The sequence below is a fragment of the Hippoglossus stenolepis genome, chromosome 24 (genome assembly GCF_022539355.2).
Source record: "Hippoglossus stenolepis isolate QCI-W04-F060 chromosome 24, HSTE1.2, whole genome shotgun sequence".
Lineage (NCBI taxonomy): Eukaryota > Metazoa > Chordata > Actinopteri > Pleuronectiformes > Pleuronectidae > Hippoglossus > Hippoglossus stenolepis.
In genome coordinates this window covers 4,071,763-4,081,915 of record NC_061506.1, presented here as the reverse complement: position 1 = coordinate 4,081,915, position 10,153 = coordinate 4,071,763, and positions in this window count along the sequence as shown.

Genomic DNA, 10,153 nt, shown 5'->3' with positions numbered 1-10,153 from the left:
GTTTGTCGACAGAAGATGAGGCGTCTCTAACAGCTGGTCGGGGATCAGATTTGTGTCCGTGCGTGGACGACCCCCTGCAACGCCATAACGTGCTGGAAACCAGACGCACGGAGACAAACATTACAAGGGGAAAGAAATAAGACCGTTAAAAGTGAAAGGCTCCTCTTTTTTTGTTTTTCGGGGGGGGGGGTTTGAATGTTTCAAGTTATGACGAGTCCCAGAAAGAAAAGCTATTATTCTAGTTCATGTTAGAAATTGATTGTTAAATTGCCTCATTGTCGCCACCCACACAGGACGAGGCCGTCTCGCAGCTAGCGTTAGCCGGCGGTTTCCGAGAGGAATGACAACAACACTAAAAAAAAAAAGCTAAGGGCAGTGCCAGCAGAAAAAACTTCACCCCAGCGTTATGACAAGTGTGTGGTGACCGACCATCAAAGACGGAGGAGTTTACATGTCGACGTTTCTCAAAATGCCAGCCATTTTCGGTCACTGGGTGGGAATGCATTCGGAGGTTGCATGCATGTGTATGTGTGTGTGCGTTTCCCCCCCCCCAATGTCTCCACAGGAATTCCCAAATACAGACCTCAGAGCAGTGCGCTGCTACGTCGACTGCAGCATTCGGGTTACACTGTCTCTTTATGTTTAAGTCAAACGGTAAAAAATAACTGAGGACATGTGGGGGACACATGATACCGGTATGCAGGCCTGTGTGGGTACGTGTGGGCGCTGCTTGTATTTCCAATTCAGACGAGTCAAGTGTAGTGAAGTTCATCAGGGTGGGGGGGGAACTACTTGAATCATTTACTTATCCAATAAGTATTATTATCAAATATATACTTTAAAGAAGACGTTACATAGGAAATGGGCCCTGTATCACTGATTGATTTCTAACAGTAGTGCATCAGTGTGTAAACAGCATTTTACTTCATGTACAGTTGAAAAGCTAAAGCAGCTTTCAGACACGCACGGGACAAAGTTCAGACACTTTCCCTGTCAGTCCCCTTGAGAAATGGAAGTTGATGACGTTTTCTAACACTCGAACGCAAAACTGAGAAATACTGAAAGAAAACAAACATCTCAGGATGAAAAACAGGTGTAATACACGTAGAAGATGCAGAAGAACCTGGAAAGACCAAGAGATTCGAGAAACTTTGGACGCCAGTGTTCGATGCGCTGTAAACACGGAAAACGGGAAAAAATTACATTACGTTTTCTTTCCTTTTCTTTTGAGAAATATTGAATAACTGGCACCTGGGGGAGAAAACGTCTCTTTGCTGGGAGGCTTTGGCTCTAAAGGACTAAACCAGTCTGTATTAAAAAAAAGTTACAACAACAATAATAGAGACAACAAACGTGGCTGATGAAATAGAATGTACAACATGCTATCAGCCATAACAGTGACGAGGTGACGATGGGCTGTAATGGATCACCGACATGTGAGGAGCAGACGAGTCACGTTCTCGGCCCGTCAGCCAAACGTCTTAACAGCGGTTCTGGAAACGCTGCCCGTAACTTCACAAACGACAAAAGAGAGAAATAGCATGCGAGGCTACATTTGAAGCCACATTTTGCATTTGTTTTCTTTCCCTGCAAAGAGCTTTTCTCGGTCAGAGCTTTTGTTTGAAGGCAGATGTGAAAAGCCACAGTTTTTCATTACAGTGTTAAGTCAGGCCACATTGTGCCTTCTTCTGGAGTTTCCCCCCTCGCTGACGGAGCCGAGGAACAGAGCAGTGAGACGGTCATGGTTGATATACATCCCTCAAATATCTTTAATTATTTATGAAGTGTCAAGACAATAAAAATCTCTGATTAAAAGAACATTTCAGTACTTTACGATTTATGTTGTATTATTGTCTTTGTTTGCTTTTGTTTGCTTTTGATTGTTTTCTTGTTTTTATTTGTCCTCTGCTGCTGATTTGAAAGGTGACATTCAAATAAAGTCATTAATATCAATGTAAATTATTGTGTTATCAATAAATAACATAAAAAAACAGGTTGTCCCTGTAAAGGAAATGAAACGTGTGAAGGTAACAAGTCTTTCATAGAATATTATGTGAGTTTGAGCTGTTCTCTAAAGCTGCAGGAGGATCTCATTCACCACAATGTGTGTGTGTGTCATACGAGACCAGTTATTACACTTATGTTGATTTTATTTATCTGTTATGCAATTTCTCGCCTCTTCATATTTTTCCCCGTGACGCTCCATCACCTCGTCTCGTCCCCGACGCCCCCGATGATCCCACTGAGCGACGTGTCGATACCGCCGGCGGGTGAAAAGGTCACGTTTGCTCAGTGAAGTAATGAATTACACGAATTCTGACGGACAAGCAACTCTGAATATTTTCCTTTGCTCTTCATACACACATTTAATTTAAAAAATGTTTTTTAACTCATATCACTATAGACTAATAAACAGGGTTTAATTTAAAAGAAGTGGCTGAGAACAAACACTGACTCCACATGTACACACACACAAAGACACACACACTCCTATCTCCTCTCTAATCAATCCACCATTATCTATGCAAACTCCCTAAATGCTCAATGGGAAAAGCCGGCTTATTGTTTTTCCATTAAGTAATATTACTGCTACACATATAGCCGCGGGTCGATACCGCTCTCATTACGGCCGCGGGCTGATAATAATTAACCACTAATGTGTGTAGAAACAGGCCCCCGATGGGCCCGTGCTCGAGCGGGGCGCTCCCTGAGGAGAGCAACAACACGGCGGCCCCGCTCCCACTGTTTATTTGGCTCGCTCGCCTCACAAAGAAAACCCAAACAGGCCGCGCAGACTCCAAATGGGATTAGACGGCTGAATTAAAGAGAGGAGTAATTGGAGGTGAATGCATTTGTGGCGCTCGGAGATTGCTGTGCGTTGTGTTCCTTGTCCCCGTGTGTGTTTGCATTATGTTGCACATTTTACTCGTTGTCTCAAACACAGCAGGACATTTGTTCTGCACCAAAAATAATTGTAGTGCCACTTTTTTTTTTTGAAAGAACACACCCCTTGTTAAAAAAGTTTTAAAACTGTGCCTCAAAACTTTATTCAGCGTTAAATCATAGTGTGATGCTTTATAGATGAGTTGTTTATCATGACTGGTGACGTTACCAGGTTGTGAAGAATCTAATAAGCCATTAAATGATTAATCATTAATGATTTCTGCAATTATAAATCATTAATATCAACATTAACAAACATGTCTGTAGTTAAATTTGCTGATAAAGTTTAATTCTAAGTCTGTTCTCTTCTAATAAACAATCAAATCTGCATTTAAGTGTGTGTAAAGAAGGTTATTAGCATTTACCACGTAATATTAATAAGTTGTTACAGTACTCTTACAATAACTTACGGCTCTAAAATGAGTTTAAAGTTGTAAGTATTAATAAGATGATGAGGTCAAAGGTCAAACTGCTCATGGTGAAATAAAGAGAACCAGCAATGATGCAAAAATGTCCTCGTTAATTACTTCTACCTGATGTATGAATAATTAATTAAGTTACAGCTAATAAATCCTTCACGAGGATAAAAAGTAGAATACATTTACATATAATATATAAACACAATAAACAAGATATATGGGGCTATATACCCTCTGTTTACAGTTCTTTACAATACACCATGTCTATATATGTGTAATTTAATCCAATATGGACAGAAATTCTCACGTCATGTCATATTTATCCATTTATTCAATATGTGTAATTTCATGTGTTTGTGTTTAATGTCTCTTTGTACCACATTTATGTACTTTTACTTATTATTACTATTTTTTACTTCAGACAGCTTTTATATCTAAAAAAACAACAACATTAAAAACTAGATTTAAGAGGCTTGATGTAAGATAATTTGTCTTGTGCCTGGTGTGAATGACAATAAAGTGAATCTTGTAAAGAGATGATCAATTCATTGACACAGCTACTTAATAACTACTGTGCAAACAAATCTCAGCTATAACGGAGAATGAATTTTGGTGAAATTAGACGACATTAAGTTTTTCCATTACTTAAATAGACTCTAAATAGAGAAGAAGAAGAAATTAAATGAGAGGCAGTCGCTTAAAAACAACAAAAAGTCGATTCCCTGCAGGGGAAGTCTGGGAAGCCAGATGTTCATGAGCCTCAGTCACTGGAGTGCACGTCTGAGTACCAGTGTGCCTTCGCTGTCCGGTGTGTGTGTGTGTGTGTGTGTGTGTGTGTGTGTGTGTGTGTGTGTGTGTGTGTGTGTGTGTGTGTGTGTGTGTGTGAGAGAGAGACAGAGGCGTTTCCTTATGTCCTGGCCAGATGTTGCTGATCCCTGCCACTCCACGGAGAGAAGTTCATACCCAGCTTTAAAGAATTATGAGACCAGAAAGTCAATCCCACCGGGCAAATTTGGTTCGCCATTAATAGATCTGAATTTGGACTTTTTTCAGTGGGTGGTATTTAATTTGAGCAAATATAAGGTCACTAATAAAGTTCTCAGAGAAATTCTAATTGCATCCGAAACTAGAATTCCAATCATTTTGTTTGTGGATGTTCTAAAATTGCCGGAGAAGCTAATAAAACGTGTTTTTATGCTGAATACAGGGTTTTAGAGGAAGTACATGTTTCCTTCTTACTGACAGAGGGAGGCTAACCCTTACCATCTGCTGCCAGTATTTATGCTAAGCTAACCAAATAACAAGATGCATATTTATCCCGTTTACTGCACAGACACGAGAGAGGTATCAATCTTTCCTTCAGAAAACACATTCCCTTTGCATTTGGATAAAGGTCAATATGAACGACTGCACGAGGATCAATTCAAAAGAAAGGGCAGTCAAAACGTGGCTAATTGAAATGATAGTGAAATTGAACGGGGGATGATTGAAATGCTGATTGGATGAAGCTGACGACCATTTGTTCGCAGCTCATCTGTCGATTCTTTAACCACGATTGATTATCTGACAAACGGAGCATTTCAGAATTTCTAATTGTGGTCGAAAGCTGTTAAAGAGCTAAGATCATTAATGAGATCTCTTAAGTGTTTGTTTCTATATTGTTCTCGTCCACCGGTGCCAGGTCAGCATTGTCTGTGTGTGAGGAATGACATGGTGTGAGTCTGCTGGTGTGTATGTGTGTGTGTGTTTGTGATATTCAGCTGTGCGTCAGTGGTGGATTTCTCTATGTCATCTCTTGTATGTAAATGTGTTTTAGCTCCTATATGTCCGCACTTGCATCTGTCTTTACCCTGAGAGGTGTGTGTGTGTGTACATGTGCGTCTGTGTGTGTGTGTGTGTGTGTTTCTCCATGTGTGTGTTCAGTGCTGGCGTGGGGATCCATCTGTGTCAGGTTAACCCACTGGGAGCCTCTCTCAGCAGGTAGTCCTGGAGGGCCTAAATCATCTGGACGGCCAGAAGCGTGAAATCCTTCCAGGCCTGGACAGATGTCTCTCTGTTCAGCCCGACTCAGCCTTCAGCGACCTCACAGACCTTTAAAGACCTTTGGTGCAGGTTCTGGCTCCCAAAACGCAGACCAGACCGAAGCCAGACTAGACTGTATTACCTCATGCTCTAATAAGGCCACCCCACATCTAGAGGAAGGAGCACTTCACAAAATTTAGGACGTGACATTCACCAAACTTGAATCTCCACGAGGCTCGATTCGTTTGCGCTTATTGCGAAACAGCTTTTTGGTGCAATTGCAAATAGATTAAATGGGCAAGTGCTTTATGAGCTGACACATGCCAAGGGCCGGGTCAGCCAGAGGCTAAAACCAGCCTGTTTGTGGGTGTGACCCAGTAGCTCTGCCCTCCATGACCCACAGACCATCTGCGCACACCTTGATCTTTCACACGTCAGAAGATACTCAGTCCACAGCGACGGACTTTGACTCCATATCACAGGTTTGTGTTGGCATGATGGAGCTAGAGTGGCACATCAGGAACCTGTTGCACTACACCGAAGAGCAGGTGCAAACAGTTTTCAAGCTTTGCAGTGCCCTCTATCTCGTTGTTTTGGTTTTACAGCCTGTCGATAGTGAGCATGGAGCCACCAGGTCGTTCCCTCCCTCGTTGGTGGAGACCAAAACAGAGTCGTAAAAGAAAGTAAATTGTGGAGTTGTGTTCATCAGGAAAGAAACACGACTCTAAATCAATTAATTATTCCTCCACCAGGGAAAAGCCAGTCCCAATATGAAACCGCAATAGAAACACATCAGATCAACATTATTATTTGGATCCACACATAGATATCAGATCCCTAAACGTCCCTAAAGTCATCAATCTTGCAATGTTGAAGAAAGAGATTCCTGGATCTGGCCCCTGATCCAGATCCAGGCCAAAAGTAAATAAATTCTCTCCAGGCCAATGTTCCATCTTTCCAACAAGTTTCGAGTCAATCTGTTCAGTAGTAATATGAATAAAACTGCTGAAAAACACACAAACCAACCAACCGGCCGACAATCAAACAAACTAAATCCGTCCTGTAGTTTCTGCGTAATCCTGCCGACAAACAAACAATCATAAAAAACAACCAGCAATCAAACAGATGAGAGAAAACAACCTCCTTGGCACAGGTAGAAATACAACTATGGGTCGTAGTATATTCGTCCTTTTAGTCAAAGTTAAATCAAAGTGCAGCATAAAAACGCAACATGCAAAACCCTTAAGACCACAACATGTGTAACACAACAGAATTAAAACACAATGTAAACACAGGACAGAGCTACAGGCACTTTGTCAGTGCTGTGTGTGCACACTTGAATACTGAGCAAATGAATTAATCCATTAATTATGGATGTAGTTTATATTGAATCTCTCCAACTCAGAGTCGTATTATTCAACGTGGAAGACTGTGTCAACCCAACTCTGAATAAACGAGAAGCATTTGTGGATCTGTCCGTGGCCCAGTTCGGATTAATGTTTCCAGGAGCAACGTCAAAACTCTCTCAATGGCTTCCTGTCCGTCGGAGGCCTCCTGTACCAGCTGATTGAGCTGGTGTTATGTTTTGGGCCTCGATGGCTGAGCCACGGGCCTAATGGTTTCCAGCTGGGCCTGTGTGTCTGCATTAAGTCTTCAAGTGGAAAAGTGGCTGCAAAGTCAAACCACCTGGCGAGGCAGAGCCACCAAGGAGGTGTGAGCCGGTCGCGGACGAGGCGAACCCTGGAAAACCTCCTCTAAGATTACAGAGGCGGCCTTGGCCAAACACAACAAAGCTCTTAATGTTTTCCTCTCTAATTTGAAGCTTCACAATTTGTTGCTTTTGCTCTTGCGAGAACGCGGAGGAGATGTAAGTAGTTTTATTGATATGCAGTTCACTCGCTCCACTGCTGGCACCACTTTGGCGCCGTCCGTCAGCCAAAGGGAACATTTGCCAATTCACATGAATAATTTAGGCTTACAAGCTATTTTACAGGCTTAATCTGCTACATTGTCAACGCTCCGCCGTTTGACCTTGGCCCCGCTTCACAACACAAAGCCTGACAAAACAGGATCCTCTCAATCCTCTCACTTTGCGCGTGTGACCGCCACAGCTAACGACAACTGCAATTACGCCCGGCCCGATACAGCAGCCTTGTCACAAGTGTATCTACAGGAAGAGCGAGTAATTCTCTTACAAGCAGCATGACAGGAGAGATGGCAACCAGCGCTAGGATTTCACGTTTGTCCGGGGACACGTCTCGGCAGCAAATATATTTTGGCACAAGCATGTACTGGTTGTCAAGTTGAGGATATCCCCGTGTAAACCTGCGTTCAAACAGGAGAGTCGGTGGAGACGATATTAAACGCAGCCTCCAGAAAGTACCTGCAGTGCACTCTGGAATTTAGGACGACTTCTGGGTCTATGCCTTGCCCAAGGGCATTTTGACAGGGAGGGTCTAGCACGTCTCCTTCAATATCTCCACCCCCGAATTCCCAAGCAGAGATTCAAACTGGCAACCCTCCAGTCTATCGTGTGAGTGCTGCCAAACAGCGATTTGAAAATTTGAATGTTTTTTATGCGATGGGTTCGTGGATCATTTTTTAATTCATTCCAGATGATGTTATCACATGATTAGCGACGTTTCTTAGTCTGTTTGAAGAGTCACAGTTTTTCAATCTGGTAATAATGGCAAACAAGACGCTTAAATTCACTCAAGTTACAGCTGAAGAATCAAAGATTAAACATTTTGGGAAATTATTGAGAGTAAGATGAGAAGATTATTGATTTTCTGGTGGAAAAAACTCGCTCTACTTTGTCTAAAAGGTCAGAAAAAGAGCATTTTAGTCTCTTTAGCTCAGTGTTTTGATTTTATTTCATTTTGGGCTGAAATAAGCTCTAAGAACCCACTGTATCCAAAATGAAAAGTAAATATCGGACTTCCATTCATTAATACACCAACATGTTCGCCATATTCGCTTAAAATACAACGTCTCTGTTCTCCTGGGTTTGCACACACGAACACACAATTACTCTCGGGGTGCATCGGCGCTGCGAGTGGCCGTGCCACACTGCATCCATCACAGCTCGTCTCCGCTCGTCCACAGCTCCGGCTCGGGGCTGGAAAATGGTGTGCAAGGCAGCTGATGAGCTGGTGAGAGATATTTACGAGGATCCTGGTAACCAGCCCGACAGATCACAGGCAGACGACTCTGACCCCGGGAGCTCTGCTTTTTCCACCCTCGCACTTAACATGTTACCTCCAGCTGTCATTCAGGGGGAGACTGTGCTTCAGCATGTGAGGCGATCCGAAGCAAGGCACAGATCATCAGGAATAAGTCAGGGCTTGTTTCCGGGGACTAAACAAACTACGAGCGATTCACGAATGCAGAGCAGCGGTGGAGAGGCTTGAATTGCTCGATACTAATGGTTCCCACCGTCTCTAATGGAGTTTGTGGGTGAAGTGGAGTAAACCCCAGTGCCCACCACGCACACGTCTCTGTGGCTGGTACCGTAGCATCGTGTTATGTCTGAGATATTAGCGCTGACTCCTGCTGTTGCACGCATGTCATTCATTAGTTTATCGTTAAAACTATTTGGAAACTTTCTTTAATTGTCACTGAGCCGTGAAACCACACAATAAGAGCTGAGAGGAGGAGTCGGACCATGTGAAGTAGAACCTGGATTCTACCATAACAGCATGAAGACGAACAAAAACATCCGTATAGAAACCAGTAATGGCCGTAGCATCTTTTTTTCCCTCAATTCTTCTCCTGCAGCCGCTCATGCAAGTCTCTATGTGAAAGAGGAAATCAGTTCAACAAGCTCAGGGAAGACAAAAAAAAAAACCTGCAGACGTCAGAGTAAGTTACTGTGAGGAAAGAAAAGAGTGACAGTGAGAAAGAGCCAGTGTGATTTGGTCTTCTGTCATCTGCCTTCTGGATCCCTGTATACAAAACATGTTGGGATTAAAAGAGATGGAGAGAGGGGAGAAGGAGAGAATCTCTCTAATCCATCTGGCATCCTTATGCTGCTGTTTAGGCCCCGTGGTGACTTCAGAGATAGAAGATGAGCATGAAAGGGAATTACAGCGAAGCCCTTTCACTGATTCCACAAAAATCTGCTCCAAATTACTCTGAGAGCAAATATCGACTTAAACAGGCCGACTCTCCTTTCTCCCTCTCCCCGAGTTCACGTCTTCCCCCACAATCAAGGCCAAAAAAGTGGGATGGGACGAGGACCAGCAGCCATTTGAGTCCCCCGCTGATGGATCGAACATGGCACTTATGCTAATTCGCCTGGTTTCTTGGCCCGCGCCACGCGCATTCTTACCCAGCAGAGACTCCATTTGGAATGTGCAGTTGTGGCAGTACAGTGAAGCGTTCGATGCTGCTGCTGCGCGGGCCTTATTTCTACTTAGCGTCTTCGCGGGATGGCAAACAGACGTTGTGGCCGCGGTGGAGAGCGGCACGTACAGAGCATGAGCGGGCGGGCGGCCGGGCTCCGAGTGTGAGAACTGCATGTACGATGAGGACGCCTGGATAGAAGAGATGTTACAGTGGAGGACAACCGACGCTCTGTTTGTCTCAAAGCATAGAGGTTTTTATTGGTCGTATGGAATTAGTGTTAATAATAATTATTACTGTTTTAAATGCTGAAACAGGCACGTGTACGTATTCTGTATTTAAAGATGGACGACATGACAGCTCCCCTAGAGTGAAGCCAAAGCCTCTCGATCACCACCTCCTCCATGTTAGTGGATAGGACCAAG